The 17,107-nt window shown below is 37.2% G+C and overlaps 1 protein-coding gene across 1 annotated transcript in view; it reads left to right on the top strand.

Annotated features, from left to right (window-relative positions):
- Positions 1 to 262: 262 nt before the first annotated feature.
- The window catches only part of LOC101898716 (mushroom body large-type Kenyon cell-specific protein 1), a 387,162-nt gene continuing 370,317 nt past the window's right edge, over positions 263 to 17,107 (top strand). The window contains exon 1 of the mRNA XM_059126942.1: positions 263 to 2,074. The gene's annotated coding sequence lies outside the window, so the exon portion shown is untranslated. The remainder of the gene's footprint in view (positions 2,075 to 17,107) is intronic.

Genomic DNA, 17,107 nt, shown 5'->3' with positions numbered 1-17,107 from the left:
ATAAGCCTAGAACTCGATGTCGATAGAGCGATTTTAAAGAAAGGGTTACAAATTTTCACATATGTATATGTATATTGCTAGTAAGCAGGTAAAGTTCCTAAATTGAACATATCTGTACTAACTTTAAATGAAGGTATATATTTTTTATATACCGTGTACCCTGATGTTATATAATCTGATTTTGGAGTATAAGATGAAAATTATTGTCGATTACAAATGAATAGTCAAAGTAATATATACCCTTCATCTCAATCACCATGATCTTAGTTTGAGTAATTTAAAATATGTTAGGTTATGTTTATAAATTTAGTAGAATTAGCTAAGCGACGCATTTCCCTCTCCTTTTACACACAAACATATAAACGTAGGCACATACACGTGCTAATTGCGAACGACAACGAATTTAATTGACTACTATTATAGAGCTATGGCAAAACTATTCAAAAGAGAGCAAGGGGGTAGTAGTGGGGTTTATCAAGAGTATATATTTTTTTGAGTTATTTTAATACTCAATATTTTGTCACTGTTTATTCGTAAAGAGACTTGACAATATATTGCAATGGGTATTGTTTTTTTTACAACGCCAATTGAATTTGTGAAGTGTCAGTCAGTCAGCCAGCCAGCCAGGCTGTGTAATTGAGAATAAACTACACTACCACACTGCAACCGGCCAGCCAACCCAGCTGAGTAGAACAGACGACTGGCTGTATGAAATGAAAAGTTCGACCAAAGGCAAAAAGGAAAAAAATAAACAACAGCGCCGAGAACGTCGTAGCGAACAAAAAATATTAAAAAAGCAAACCAAAACACAACTTCGACGACGAAAACTGCATGTGCAACGAGGCAATGAGCTCAGTTTGCTATTCAGTTGCATTCGTACACGTTGAGCTACGTTCTGGCATTGTTTGCCGTTCTGTTGTGTTTTTTTTGGTCTCATCCCGACTCGTTTCGTCACGTCACGTCACATCACAAACATTGCGTCTCCTTCATAATCCGTAGAGTATTTAACAAATTCGTTGTTTTCTATTGACATACATAGTAGTTCGGAGTGTTTTGCCTATTTGTTTTGTTGTTCTTCTTCATCGTTTTCGGGTCTGAAGACCACAAATCTTGTTCAAATTTAAAAAAAAAGAAATAACCGTATATAATTTTGGATTGTTTTTGGCTTTTCGGTATATTTTGTATTTTTTGCGGTTAAGAACTTATTCTCCCCCTCGAACATACGAAACAGCCGAAGAGACGTTAGTTTGTTTCTGGACAGAACAACAGCTTCTGAACTGCAGCGGATAGATGTGATGGTGGCCCCACCAACGCCGCCATACTCGAATGATGAACGTCAGTGACTGACGGCCGAACAACATTTTGGTTTGGGGGATCATACGTTGTACTAACGTCATAAAGTAAAACCCAGCACCACTACCATCGCCACCACCAACATCATCATCACCTACATCAACACAACAAAACTGTGCGGTTAAGTTGTAAGAAAAACAGCAACAACAGCAATTGCGTTTTTTTGCATTGTTTCGAGCTCTCTGTCCGAGCTGGTTCTAGGCGAGCGTGAGTGTATTTGTGCGAGAGTGGGAGCGTATACGTTTTTTAATTCGAATTCTATTTTTTACATCTTTCTTCACATTCGGTTCTCGGTCTCAACAGTGTTTATGTTGGAAGGTTCGTCGCTTGGTTCGATTGCATCGCATGGTATCCCTGTTTTTGTTTCTTGTGCAAGCGCGGTAAAGGGAGACACTTACAACCTCTGGTAAAAAGTGTGTGTGTGTGTGCATGTGTGTGTATGTTCGTTCTTTTTAAACTTCCCTTCATATACCGTGGCAAAATATCAGAATAAAAAAGTAGAGTACAATAAAAGAAACAACAAATTGAGCATGTTGCATTAACCTTAAATGTGAATGAATGTTGGTGTGCCGCTGCAAGTGCAACTTACTCTCAGAATTGAGTGAAAAGGAAGAGAAGAAAGAATCGCATGCGACTTGAGTGAATTCTTTCTGCCTAAAAAACGCAACGACTCTTAAGAAAAGTGAGGAGGAGGTGAATTAATATTCCTTCCAGTGTATTGGTGAGTCTCATTTTTTGTTTTGTAATGAGAGTTCTATTCTCTCACAAGTTTTTTTTTTTATTAATTCGCACACTATGATAATTACATTTTTAATTGACATTAATAGTGTTTTTTCGACTCAATTCCATGAATCTCATAACTAGTGAGAGATTATCTCTCTCTCTCTCTCTCACAGACAAACATTCAAACCTAAACTTATACTGTCACATATTTGTATGGCCGTCTTAATGACGCGATAACAAATCGTTTAAAATAGTTTGACAAGGGTGTGTTATTCAAAATAATTCATTTGGGAACAATGACCAATCCTAATAATTTTGGAAAAATTATTAAATACGTTAAAGACAGATTTATGTAAAGCACTGGAAAAAAATTAACTATTTTTCATATTTGACTGAAATTTAGATTGGAACAAAAACTATTTTTATACCCTCCACCTTGGAAAGGAGGGTATATTGACTTTGTTATTCCGTTTGTAACATCGTTAAATATTCGTCGTAGACCCCATAAAGTATATATATTCATAATCAGCATAAAATTCTAAGTCGATTTAAAGATGTCCGTCTGTCTCTCTGTCCCTTGAAATCACGATACAGCCCACATTATTTGACGTAGAGCGCCAAAATTTAGCAGAGCAATTGGTATTGTGTCTAGGATGGTTGGTATTGAAAATGAGATATATCGGTCCACGTTCTGGTATAGTCCCCATATAACGGTACCTCCCAATATTCTGTATTTTGATGATTTTTAACACATTTTTCACGAATTTCTCTGAAAATTGATGGGTCTCATTTCGTGTGGCGAGTCATTGTAATTATAGGTCCACGTTTTGGTATAGTACCGATATATAACGGTACCTCCCGATATTCGGTATTTTGATAATTTTTGCCACATATTTTCGCGGCTTGGTCTAAAAATTGGTATTTGTGGGTCATAATGGGTTCTAGCTCCGTTGGCGAAACATTGCATGTGTAGGTCCACGATTTGGTATGGCCCCCATATAACGATACCTCCCAATATTCGGCATTTTAATGGTTGTTGTCACATTTTTCCTAATGTTTCCTTTACCCTAAGGTGGAGCGTATTAAAATTTTGGCCCGGCCGAACTTAATGTTTTTTTACTTGTTAATTTTACCATGGTACAATTAACAAGGTAATCTCATGTAATCACACGATAACAATTTTTCTTTTTGATATCCCTTCACTGCCAAATTTATATTTTGTAGTTCTTACGATTTTTATATAATCTGAAATGAAATTTTGTTATAACTCTGGTGGAAGATTATCATTGTACATTTTCAGTAGAATTGGGCGTTAAATTCGTAAAAAATTACAGTTGGTTTTTCTGACTCAAAATAAAACGTCGTTCGAGGACTATACAAAAACTAACAGCTCTGACAAAGTTTTCTGGAGGCGAATGACATAAAATCTTAATTTTTATAGGTTTGAAACCAAGAAAAGCTCATAAAGTTATATTCCTGATTTGACGACAACCAACACGTAGCACCGTCCTTTTAAAATCAGTTATTGTCGATATCCACCTCTTCATTTTTTTTTTGAACAAAAATCCGTTCAACGTGGCCCGATTACGTAATGCCCGATTACGTGAATGCCCCAATTATGCATTTGGACTAAAATCCTCACCAAACAGAGCCTCTTTTTGGGTGCATCGGCTTTTCAATATATGCGTTCTTTGTCCCAAATGCGGCAATTGTTAACATGCGGAGCTTAAGGTGCTTCTAATTATGTCTCTGCACAAAAATCCGTACCAAACAGTGCCTCTGCTGCGGGTTTTCTGAAAAAAAATTTCCTGTACATACATGTTCACATAGCCCCCAATATAACGGTACCTCCCAGTATTCGATGAGATATTCGCCGTCCGTCCGTTCGCCTGATTTCAATTTTACTTGACACCAAATTTACAGTATTAACCCAACTAATATGGATTTTGGCACATTCGACTACAATACACTGTAGGTGGGGTTAGAGTCAGAATAGAACCTATTGTTTTAGAAGATGATCGCAAAATATTTAGGGGTTGAAAAATTGCTTGATTTTGCTGTTGTTTTACCGGCCACAATTATAAATCAATCGACGGAATATTGCATGGAGTTGGAGTTTAGGTTAGGGACTACTAACTTGGCCAGTCATCAGAGAATATTTAGCGGGTAAAATACACTATAACTTTTATGTCAAAAAAATTCGCAAGTTTCCACAAAACCGCGAATATTTTTTTAACCCGGACAAATCACAAATACTTTAAATAGTCACATTACAGTGATGCTGATAGCCAACATATCGGATGTATAGAAAATTTGTCTATATAAAGTAAATTGTTTTTGGAGATGATCACAAAACATTTAGGGGTTGAAATGGACCAAAAAATTAATATTTTCCTTATTTTACAGTCGTGCTGGAGGTCGTAATTGAAAACCAATCGACTCGGAATTTTGTATGAGAAAGAATAACAATTGGATTATATTTAGCTGTAAAATGGTCCCCAACTTTCGTGTGAAAAGCCCCGATTAAAAAGCTAAGGATAACATCTGTGCAGGGCTCTATGACATAACTTCAAAAGCGAAATTTTCCAAATTCGATTTTGACATAAGATGGCTTTTAATATTGCAGTGTTCTAGGGTATCACAGTATCGGCCACGCACGGCTATAGCCTTTGCTTATTTTTTTTTTGTCTCTTACATGCTATCTCCATAATAATGATATCTGGTACCAGATACCAGATACAGATTAAATATACCTCCGACAAATTTTATAAAGATTGACTGTGTCTGGGATAGTTGGTATTGAAAATGAGATATATTGGTCCACGTTCTGGCATAGTCCCCATATAACGCTACTATATGCCACATTTTTTTTAACAGATTTGTCTGAAAATTGGTATTTGTAGGTCATAACGGGTCCCTGTACGTGTGGCAAAACATTGCACGTATACGTCTACGTTTTGGTATAGCCCCCATATAAAGGTACCTCCCGATATTCGGTATTTTGATTATTTTTGCCACATTTTCTCACGGATTTGTCTAAAAATTGGTATTTGTTGCTCATAATTGGTTCCAGCTCCGGTAGCGAAACATTGCATGTATGGGTCCACGATTTGGTATATCCCCCATACAACGGCACCTCCCGATATTTGGTATTTTGATGGTTTATGCCACATTTTTCCACTGGAAATTGGTATTTGTGGGTCATAATGGGTTCTAGCTCCGTTGGCGAAACATTGCATGTGTAGGTCCACGATTTGGTATTGCCCCCATATAACGGTACCGCCCGATATTCGGTAATTTGATGATTTTTGCCACATTTTTTCACGAATTTGTCTGAAAATTGGCATTTGTAGGTCATAATGTGTTCTAGCTCCGTTGGCGAAACATTGCATGAGTAGGTCCACGATTTGGTATAGCCCCCATATAACGATACCTCCCGATATTCGGCATTTTAATGGTTTTTGCAACATTTTTTCTAATGTTTCCTTTACCCTAAGGTGGAGGGTATTAAAAGTTTGGCCCGGCCGAACTTATTGTTTTTTTACTTGTTTCGTTTTTTTACTTGTTTCGCGGTCATAATAACAACGATATTCGGGAAAAGATATTACATCCAGCTCAGAAATACCCTTTCCAAATTTTATCGAGATCGTTTCAGATTTGGATAAGGCTTCTGTCATATCTTCATCCGATTTCACGGTTATTGTGCCCCAAATCATCCCAAATTTAACAGATTTTTGTACATTCAATTGAATTTCTCCTAGAAGCAAATACGACTTTTGTGGAAACTTGGTCCACAAACATTTTTTGCCCTTAATATAATACAGACCTTCCCGAAGTCATACCATGTACTCTATAGCAATGTTATTTAGTACGAGAGGTACAAATGCCTCGGTCAAATTTGGTGGAAATCGATTCAGAGTTGGATATACCTCCCTTCTGATTCCCAATAATTACTGTTCTAAGCCAGTTCGATAAATAGCATTAAGAAAAGTCGTGTAGGTTTTCCGTAGTGGTGTAGCTATTTTATAGTCGGCCCCGCCCGACTTTTCACCTTTTTTATACCCTCCACCATACTATGGAGGGTATATTAATTTTGTCATTCCGTTTGTAACTCCTCGAAATACTCATGTCAGACCCAACAAAGTATATATATTCTTGATCAGCGTAAAATTCTAAGACGATTTAGCCATGTCCGTCTGTCTGTCTGTCTGTCCGTCTGTCTGTTGTAATCACGCTATCTTTCCAACAAATTGAGATAGAAGGCAAAAACTTTGCACACATGTATATTTTGCCAGTAGGCAGGTTAAGTTCGTAAATGGGCCATGTAGGCCCAAATTATCATATAGCCCCCATATAACGGTACCTCCCGACATTCGGTATTTTGATGATTTTAGCGACATTATTCACCAGAATTGTTTCAAATTTGACATCTGAAGTTCGTAATGGATACTACAGCCTAAGACAGAAAATAATCTGTGTAGGTCCACGTCTTCGTATAGCCCCTATATAACGGTACCCCCGATATTCGGTATTTTTGATGATTTAGGCGACATTATTTACCGGAATCGTTTCAAAGTTGGCATTTGAAGTTCGTAATGGATACTTCAGCCCATGCCAGAAAATTGTCTGTGCAGGTCCACGCCTTCGTATAGCCCCCATATAACGGTACCTCCCTATATTCGGTATTTTGATGATTTTAGCGACATTATTCACCGGAATTGTTGGTATTTGAAGTTCGTTATGAGAACTACAGTCTGTTACAGAAAATTGTCTGTGCGGGTCCAGGTCTTCGTATAGGCCCCATATACCAGTAACTCCCTATATTCCGTATTTTGACGATTTTAGGTACAATACCCACCGAAATTGTTTGAGATGTGGTATATGAAGTTCGTAATGGATGCTACAGCCTGTGACAGAAAATTGTCTATGCTGGTCCAGGCCTTCGCACAGCTCCAATTTAACGGCACCTCCTTATATACGATATTTTGATGATTTTAGCTACATTATTCACCGTTTGTTTCAAGTTTCGAATTTGAATATGGTAATGGCTTATGACAAACAATGCCTATGTATGTCCACGTCGTATAGACCCCAATATAACGGCTATATTCGGTATTTTTAAAATGTTAACAGAATTTTTTAAGGATTTTATTTTTTAAAAATTTCCAAATTCGTTGCAAGCGGTGGAGGGTATTAAAAGTTCGGCCCGGCCGAACTTACTGCTTTTTAACTTGTTCAAATTAAAAACTGTATTTTTCCTAAGATTCGCAAATTCACAATATGTGCACAATATTGGTCGAATCATATATCGAAACGCTATTATAAAATGTTGTACGATGCCAAAACGCTGTGCCATATTCAAAAAATACCTGTGGGGGAAAAAATTCCACCTTCAAAAATGTTTCCCAAAAAAATAAAACATTGTTTACGGAAATCTCAAATACGAAAAATCATCAAAACTTGTTTCATTGGATCTGACATATTCTTCCTCATTTCGCATTTGAATTTTTTTACTTGTTTCACTTAAATTATAATTTTTGTGCTCAACTGCATTGACGGCATTATATCTGTATATGATTCATAAAAATGTCCAAATGGATTATAACAAAAAACAAAACACGGATAAGAAGATGAACATTTTCCAGTTTCCCCTCGTTTTTTCTGTTGCCGCCGCAGAGGTGGTCATCTCCTTTGTGCTGTCACCTTAGATTTATCCATTGTGATCTGGTCTGGCGCATTAAAATTATAGAAATTCTTGTTTTTTAAGAACAAAACCATCGTCAAACCCCCCAACAACGATGGCAACGAGACAACGCACATAATTTAGCCACTTGTGGCATGTCCTTGTCAGCCAGCAACTTTTGTAAGATGTCAACGGTTGTTGGAAGACATTTGCTCATCTCGTGGCCGGTTCGTTCTACATTGGTCAACTAAAGATATTTAGAATTTCTAAATGTTGATGTTCGTGTTTTTTGTTGAACTAGAAAAACAATAGTCGCTTTATTGTTTTTCTAGCGAAAATTTTAGAACAAAAAATTACAAAATATCTAGAAATATACTTCCTTGTTTCAGCTGGACGACTGCTGTGGTATCTTAATGAAAAAAAAATATACCGAAAACAATAAAGAAAAAACTGAAATGTTGAATGTCAATGTGAACATATGGAATCCAAATTGTCAAATACATTGTTTTGAAGGAGCAGTCTTCAAGTTTATGGGATTTTTTTATTGGCATGTATATCAGGAAGTTAGGAAAAAAAATTCCGTATATTCTGGCGGGCATCCAATTTTGTCAGGTGGGAGTGCAAATTATTTGTAGAAATCTAAGAGTCCTTCTGATTCTGCATCCGCATTTCCTTGAACATGTGGAAGGACCACCAAACTGGGTGAGATAAAACAATTGCATCAAAGTCAAACGCCATAATTTTTACGTTTTTTCTTAAATTTATTGAATGAAGGCAAAAAATTTCGGAACATATCGCAATGTTCCATTCGGCAAATATTGAAAAATGAGCTCGGGCTAAAGCTATTCATATTCCAAAAAGTGCAAGAACTTACACCGCAACACTAAGAAAATAGACTCAAAAGAGCTAAAGAGTTGCATAGCTTGGCCGAACGTGGTGAACTGCCGAATGAAACAAATGCAACAAAGTCCAACGCCATATTCTTTACGTTTTTTTCTTAGTTTTATTGAATGAAGGCAACAAATGTCGGAACATATCGCAATGTTCCATTCGGCAAATATGGAAAAATGAGCTCGGGCTAAAGCTATTGATATTCCAAAGAGTGCAAGAACTTATACCGCAACACTAAGAAAATAGACTCAAAAGAGCTAAAGAGTAGCTTAGCTTGGCCGAAAGTGGTGAACTGTCGAATTTGGTTTTCTCCGATGAGAGAACATTCGTTGTCCAGCAGTTTGTAAATAAGCAAAAAGATTGTGTTACTTACCCAAAGGCCAGCTGAAAATCTGCACCTTCGGTTGGCCACCAGAACTCAAGCGCCGGCCATGGTGATGGTGTGGGCCGCCATAACAACCGATAATCGCCCTCCGCTCATATTAATCGACCACTGTCAGATCAGAATAAATGCCGAATATTATCGCGAAAATATTCTGGAGGGTGTATTAAAGCCTTGGGCACGCAAACATTTTGGCCGCAGACCTTGGACATTCCAAGAGGACTCGTCGCGCACCATCCAAGAAAGGTTACAAAATGAGGTTCCTCGCTTCATTTCCAGCGAACCAAAATCTCCGGATACCAATCGGTTGGACTATTGTGTCTAAGTATTTTGGAAAGCAAGGTTGGCACTAAAAATACCAAAGTTTCAATCACCTCAAGCAAGCGCTTCGCCGGAAATGGGCCAAAATACCGCAGAGCATCATTTGGGCAGCGTGTGACGGTTTCATTTGCCGTTTGAAGGCCATAATTCGTGCCAGAGGTGACCAATTCGAACAAATCTAAACTTATTCTAAAAGCGATGCTATTTCCTACATTTTTTGCTTTCATTCAATAAAATTTTAAAAAAATGTAAAAATTATGGCATTTGACTTTGTTGCAGTTTTTATACCCTTCACCATACCATAGTATGGAAGGTATATTAAGTTCGTCATTCCGTTTGTAACTCATCAAAATAATAATTTTAGACCCAACAAAGTATATATATTCTTGATCAGCGTAAAATTCTAAGACGATTTAGCCATGTCCGTCCGTCTGTTGTAATCACGCTACAGTCAAAACGAATTAAGATAGGAGCTAAAATTTTGCACAGATCTGTCTTTTGTCTGGAGGCAGGTCAAGTTCGAAGATGGGCTATATCGGTCCACGATATTGTATAGCCCCCATATAACGGTACCCTCCGATATTCGGCATTTTGATTATTTTAGCCACATTTTCTAATGGAATTGTCTGGAATTCCACACAAGAAGTCCCTTCTGTGTAGGGGGAAAGAGAATTGTCTATATAGGTCCACGATATCGTATATCCCCTATATAACGGTCCCCCCGATATTGGTGGAGGGTATTCAAAGTTCGGCCCGGCCGAACTTAATGCTTTTATACTTGTTATACCCTCCACCATACATAGTATGGAGGGTATATTAAGTTCGTCATTCCGTTTGTAACTCATCGAAATAATCATTTTAGACCCAACAAAGTATATATATTCTTGATCAGCGTAAAATTCTAAGACGATTTAGCCCCTTACGTCCGTCCGTCCCTCTGTCCGTCTGTTGTAATCACGCTACAGTCTAAACGAATTAAGATAGGAAGCTAAAATTTTGCACAGATCCCTCTTTTGTCCCCATATAACGGTACCCCCCGATATCGGTATTTTGATGATTTTACCCACATTTTTTAACGGAATTTTCTGAAAATCCACAAAAGGAATACCTTGTGGGTACTTTATCCCTTGGAAGAGAATTATATATATAGGTCAACGATATCGTATAGCCCCCATATAACGGTACCCCCCGATATTAGGTACCTTCCGATATTAGGTATTTTAAAGATTTTAACTGAATATTTTAAGGATTTTATTTTTTGAAAAGTTTCTAATTAGTTTCAAATGGTGGAGGGTATTCAAAGTACGGCCCGGCCGAACTTAATGCTTTTTTACTTGTTTTTATCTAACCCTGTACATGATATAGAGAGGGATTTCCAACGCTATATGAGAGTGTCTCTAGATCAAGAAGCCTATCAGGCAGGCCTGGCAACAATTACAGCATGAATGCCGTCCTTAAAGTCCACCTACATCCGCAGCTGAAGATATCGGTTGCCAAGACAAACCAGGGTAGTTTTGTCGCAATTATGGTCAGGACGGTGCAGTCGTCTCAACGCGTATTGGGCACGAATTGACAAAGATGAACGCCTGCCCGGCGTGTGATACAGGTCCGCACAATACGCTGCACCTCTTTATTTGCACTGCCAAACCTTGAATATATTCAGAAAAAACGCTAACATTGAATGAAAAGTCTACATTTCTTTTCAAAATTATGATCTATATTTCCCTAAAGAATTATTTCACTACAAAAAATGTAATTTTTGTCCATACATACCTTGAAATACGCATTTTGATTACAATTGAATTTGAATATTTTCTCATCAATTTTCATATGATTCAAAAGAACATACATATACACAAAATAATTTGGCATGTTAATCCAGGCCAATTAAAGAAATAAAACCGATTGGTTGCAGTGTCCTACTTTAATTTCTTTGTACCGTGGTACGATCTACTTCACATAAATTCCCAATATATACTTTTTGTTACGGGAGCTCTTCTGAATACGCACAGTGGTGTAGGGTACCACCCGACTTTTGACCTTTCCTTACTGGTTTTTTGTTTGTTTGCTGGGGCCGGCATTTGAACGTGCGACCATAGGTTTTGTATGATTACAAAATTTTACTAATTACAATACTTTTAATTGTTTTCACAAATAAAAACAAATATTTTCCAAACCAGAGATGGGCATAATGCACTGTATTTTTAGTGCACTAATAATTTCACTATCACTGTTCATTTGGTGGTAGTGGAATTAAAACTTGCACTACCACTAATTATTTAATTCTTAGTGCACTAAAAATTTAGTGCAATATGCCCAACCCTGTTCCAAACCAATGATTGGAAGAAAGGTACATTGCAGGTTGAAAGATGGGACAGTTTGGATTATGTTTTTGAAATAAAATCTGGGTATTTCATTCATCTTTCGAACTATTTAACCTATTTAAAAAGTAAAAAAAAAATATCAAACAACTTGTTGCATATATTTGGAATAATTCTGACAGGAAGTGGGCATGGCCTCAGGGCAGTATTTCTCTAGATTTATGGTATAAGCTGTTTTCCCTCTTTATTGTATCATGGGAATAACTCAATTTTTTTGCCTTTACAGTGAAATGACAAAATTAGCAAACCATCCATCGATGAGGTATAGAAATCATGTAACTTTTTCCTGATGGCTGAAATTCCATAAGAATTCACTTTTAGCTTTCGCAAACATAATCAATTACAATTTTAATAAAATTAGATAAAAACGAGAAACAAATTTCCATTTTCATTTGAAAATCACTATGGTTGATCGCATCAATTGGACAGACATTCGTTATTCTTTAGGCATGCAAAAATAAAGTGCAGTGAATGTTATTGTTGTGGTTGTTGTTTTTATGCGTTTGCAAACACCGCCATGGATGATGGTCAAGGTCATGAACCTGTTTTTGTTGCATTTTCGCTTCACTTTTGCAACTCGTTTCCTTGTTGCTCTTTGCTCATGCAATTGAAAACGAGCTTTGTGCCCGGACTGTTCATGGTGCGAAGTTGCTTTGCGCATGCGCACCAGCTACATTATCCAGTCTTTCATAGCAGATGCATGGACGTTTATTTTTTTCGTTCTTTTGGGTTGGTACATAATAGATAGACCTCATTGTGGCCAATCGTGATGTAAACGACACAGTTGATTTGCAACAAACACAACGTGTTGCATCTGCCCCGAAAACACGTAAAAAATAGAAAAGAATCAAAAAAAAAAAAAAAAATATGGTGGCAAAGGTGCACTACTCTTGGAAAAACAGATGATTTTACATAAGAAGAAAATGCTATTTTTGGGGGGAAATTCTATTTTGTTCTATATAAAGGTAGCAGAAAATAAGAAATAAGAATAACAACAAAGTTCGGCCGGGCCGAACTTTGTATACCCTCCACCATTTGGAACGAATTAGAAAATTTTCAAAAAAATAAAATCTATTAAATTTTTTTTAAATCTCTACAATATCTAATATAGGAAGGTGCCGATATATGGGGGATATACGATATTGTTGACCTATATAGACAAATCTATGTCTATGTAAAGTACTCACAAGGAACTCCTTATGTGGATTTTCAGATAATTACACTGGGAAATGTGGCTAAAATCATCAAAATACAGAATATCGGGGGGTACCGTTATATGGGGGATATACTATATCGTGGACCTATATAGACAACTCTCTTTCAGGGGGTGAAATACTCATAAGGAACTCCTTGTGTGGATTATCAGACAATTCCGTTGAAAAATGTGGTTAACATCAAAATACCGAATATCGGGGGTTAACGTTACATTGGGGCTATACGATATCGTGGACCTATATAGACAATTCTCTTTCAGGGGGTAAAGTGCTCACAAAGAACTCCTTATGAAGAATTTCAGACAACTCTGTTGAAAATTGTGGCTAAAATCATCAAAATACCAGATATCGGGGGAACCGTTATATGGGGGCTATACGATATCGTGGGCCTATATAGACAATTTCCTTGCAGGGGGTAAAATACCCACAAGGAACTCCTTTTGTGGAATTTTAGACAATTCCGTTGAAAAATGTGGGTAAAATAACCAAAATAACGAATGTCGGGGGGTACCGTTATATAGCCTCCATATAACGGTACCCCCGTTATCGAGGGGTACCGTTATATGGGAGCTATACGATATCGTGGAGCGATATAGTCCATCTTCGAACTTGACCTGTCTGCAGACAAAAGACAGATCTGTGCAAAATTTTAGCTTCCTATCTTTATTCGTTTTGACTGTAGCGGGATTACAACAGACGGACGGACATGGCTAAATAGTCTTAGAATTTTACGCTGATCAAGAATATATATACTTTGTTGGGTCTAAAATTATTATTTCGATGTGTTACAAACGAAATGACGAACTTAATATACCCTCCATACTATGTATGGTGGAGGGTATAAAATACGCAATATAGGGATGTACTTTTATATGGGGGCTATACTTAAACTTGGACCTATATAGCCCATTTTCAATACCAAAAGTCCTGCAGACCAAACACACACTTGAGTAAACTTTTTTCAACCTACTTTAATTCGTTCGGAAGCTAGATTCAGCCTGACCATTTGGAAGGATTGAAGGAATTCCGAAGAAATTGAAAATATTTAAGTCTGAACCGATCTTTATAAAACTTGGCAGAGATTTTTTCGACCTGTATCTGATATCTGGTACCAAATGTCATTGTTGTGGATTGCATATTACGAATGGGAGGGACTTCCAAATCGGAAGAAACGTACATATGGAAGATCTAGCTATATCTGAACAGATTTTCATCAAATGTGCAGTACTTGTTTGTAGACTGAATTCGGTGGGATGTGCCGGAATACATCCTAATTGGACGAATATTAAACATGGTGCACAATAAAATTGGAATCAGACGAGGATGTATATGGGAGCTGTATCAAAATTTGGACCGTTTATCATAAATATCAATAGGGTTTATCCTTGATATTTATCGGACTATAAATGCGACCTGCTTTTAGTTCACAAAAATACATAGACGGACAGAGTCTTTGGCTAGTGCGCACGATAACTCTCGAAGGGAGTATCCTATTTGGTCCAAACTTTGTATATCGTAATATTATTGACAAAGTAAGATCAAGTTCGGCAACATCAGTCCACTCCATCTGATACCTCCACCACAAAAAGTCAAAATTTTCAAAGAACATAATTAGACTCATAAATAGAGAACAGACCATGCGATTTTGTGCAAATCGATTCAATGCAAAAAATCCTAATATTTGTACTAGTGCCATTGACAATATCGGTCCACTAAATCAAATTTTTCGCCTAGAAAGATTCAAAATTTGGAACAATTATAACTCTCATAAAATGTAAGAGTTCGAATGTACACTCCAACCAAAATTTTGAATAGCCATGAAGCCCGTAAAACACGAAATGAGCATCCTATTCTTTAAATCAAACTCGGCACATCTCAATATATCTATCAACACAATGTCTATTGTGAATAGGGTAGATATTGGCCCACACCCTCTGGCATCTCCACCACCTCGGGTCAACTTTGCGAATACCGAAAACGACCATAAACCGAAAACATGTAAAAAAGTTGTAAGTTCGGCCGGGCCGACCTTTGAATACCCTTCACCATTTGGAACGAATTTGGCAATTTTCAAAAAAATAAAATCCATTAATAATTCTACTAAAATCTAAGTGTCTAAACGACGACGTGGACCTGCATAGGCAACTTTATTAATAAGCCATTACAATATTCAAACGTGAAACTTGAAAAAATCGGTGAATAATGTAGCTAAAATCATCAAAATACCGAATATCAGGAGGTACCGTTATATCGTGGCTATACGAAGACGGGGACCTGAAACAATTCCTGTAAATAATGTCCTTAAAATCATCAAAATACCGAATATCGGGAGGTACCGTTATATGGGGGCTATACGAAGACCTGGGCTTGCACAGACAATTTTCTGTCTCAGGCTGTAGTATCCATTTCGAACTTCAAATACCAAATTTGAAACAATTCCGATGAATAAGGTCAACAAAGTGCCGCATATCGGGAGGTACCGTTATTAGGGGGCTATACCAAAACGTGGACCTATATGGACCATTTTCAATGCCAAATGTCCTGAATGTATATATATATATACTTTGTGGGGTGTAAACTGTATACTTCGAGATGTTATCAACGGAATGACAAACTTAATATACCCTCCATACTATGATGGAGAATATAATAAAAATATTCAAAATCTGGCACGATATAATATTTACATTAATCTCTACATTTTAATAATAACAAGTAAAAAAGCAGTAAGTTCGGCCGGGCCGAACTTTGTATACCCTCCACCATTTGAAACGAATCAGAAAATTAAAAAATAAAATCCATTACAAATCCTGTTAAAATCTTTAAAATATCGAATATCGGAAGGTGCGGATATATGGGAACCTATATAGACAATTACCTTTCAGGTGTTAAAGTGCTCACAAAGAACTCCTTGTGTGGATTTTCAGACATTACCATTGGAATATATAGCTAAAATCATCGAAATACCGAATAACGGGGGTACCGTTATATGGTGGCTATACGATATCGTGGACCTATACAGATAATTTTCTTTCGAGGCATAAAGTACCCACAAGTTACTCCTTGTGTAGAATTTCAGACAATTCCGTTGAAAAATGTGGGTAAAATCATCAAAATACCGAATATCGGGAGTACCGTTATATGGGGGCTATACGATATCTTGACCTATATAGATAATTCTCTTTCAAGGGATAAAGTAGGAAGGAACTCCTTGTGTGGATTTGCAGACCATTCCATTAGAAAATGTGGCTAAAATCATCAAAATACCGAATATCGGAGGGTACCGTTATATGGGGGCTATACGATATCGTTGACCTATATAGATAATTATCTTTCAAGGGATAAAGTACACACAAGGAACGCCTTGTGTGGATTATCAGACAATTCCGTTGAAAAATGCGGCTAAAATCATCAAAATACCGAATATCGGAGGGTACCGTTATATGGGAGCTATACGTTATCGTTAACCTATATAGAGAATTCTCTGTCGGTGGGTAAAGTGCTCACAAAGAACCCCTTGTGTACAAAGAACCCCTTGTGACCATTCCGTTGAAAAATATGGCCAAAAACATCAAAATACCGAATATCGGGGGGTACCGTTACATGGGGGCTATACGATATCGTGGACCTATATGGACAATTCTCTGCCGAGGTATAAAGTACCCACAAGGAACTCCTTGTGTGGATTTTCAGACAATTCCGTTGAAAAATGTGGGTAAAATCATCAAAATACCGAATATCGGAGGGTACCGTTACATGGGGGCCATACGATATGGTGGACCGATAAAGCCCATCTTCGAACTTGACCTGTCTGCAGACAAAAGAGAGATCTGTGCAAAATTTTAGCTTCCTATCTTTATTCGTTTAGACTGTAGCGTGATTACAACAGACGGACAGACGGACGGACAGGGCTAAATCGTCTTAGATTTTTACGCTGTTCAAGAATATATATACTTTGGTGGGTCTAAAATGATTATTTCGATGAGTTACAAACGGAATGACGAACTTAATATACCCTCCATACCTTTCTTGGTGGAGGGTATAAAAAACGCAAGTCAAAAGCTGTAGTAAACGGATATTAACAGAAGATACACATCTGTCGGCAAAATCGTGTGATACTTTTTAGCTTGGTTTTATTTGTTTGAATCAATTTGTAATT

The sequence above is a fragment of the Musca domestica genome, unplaced genomic scaffold, assembly GCF_030504385.1.
Source record: "Musca domestica strain aabys unplaced genomic scaffold, Musca_domestica.polishedcontigs.V.1.1 4, whole genome shotgun sequence".
Lineage (NCBI taxonomy): Eukaryota > Metazoa > Arthropoda > Insecta > Diptera > Muscidae > Musca > Musca domestica.
This window is presented reverse-complemented; position numbering and strand designations above follow the sequence as displayed.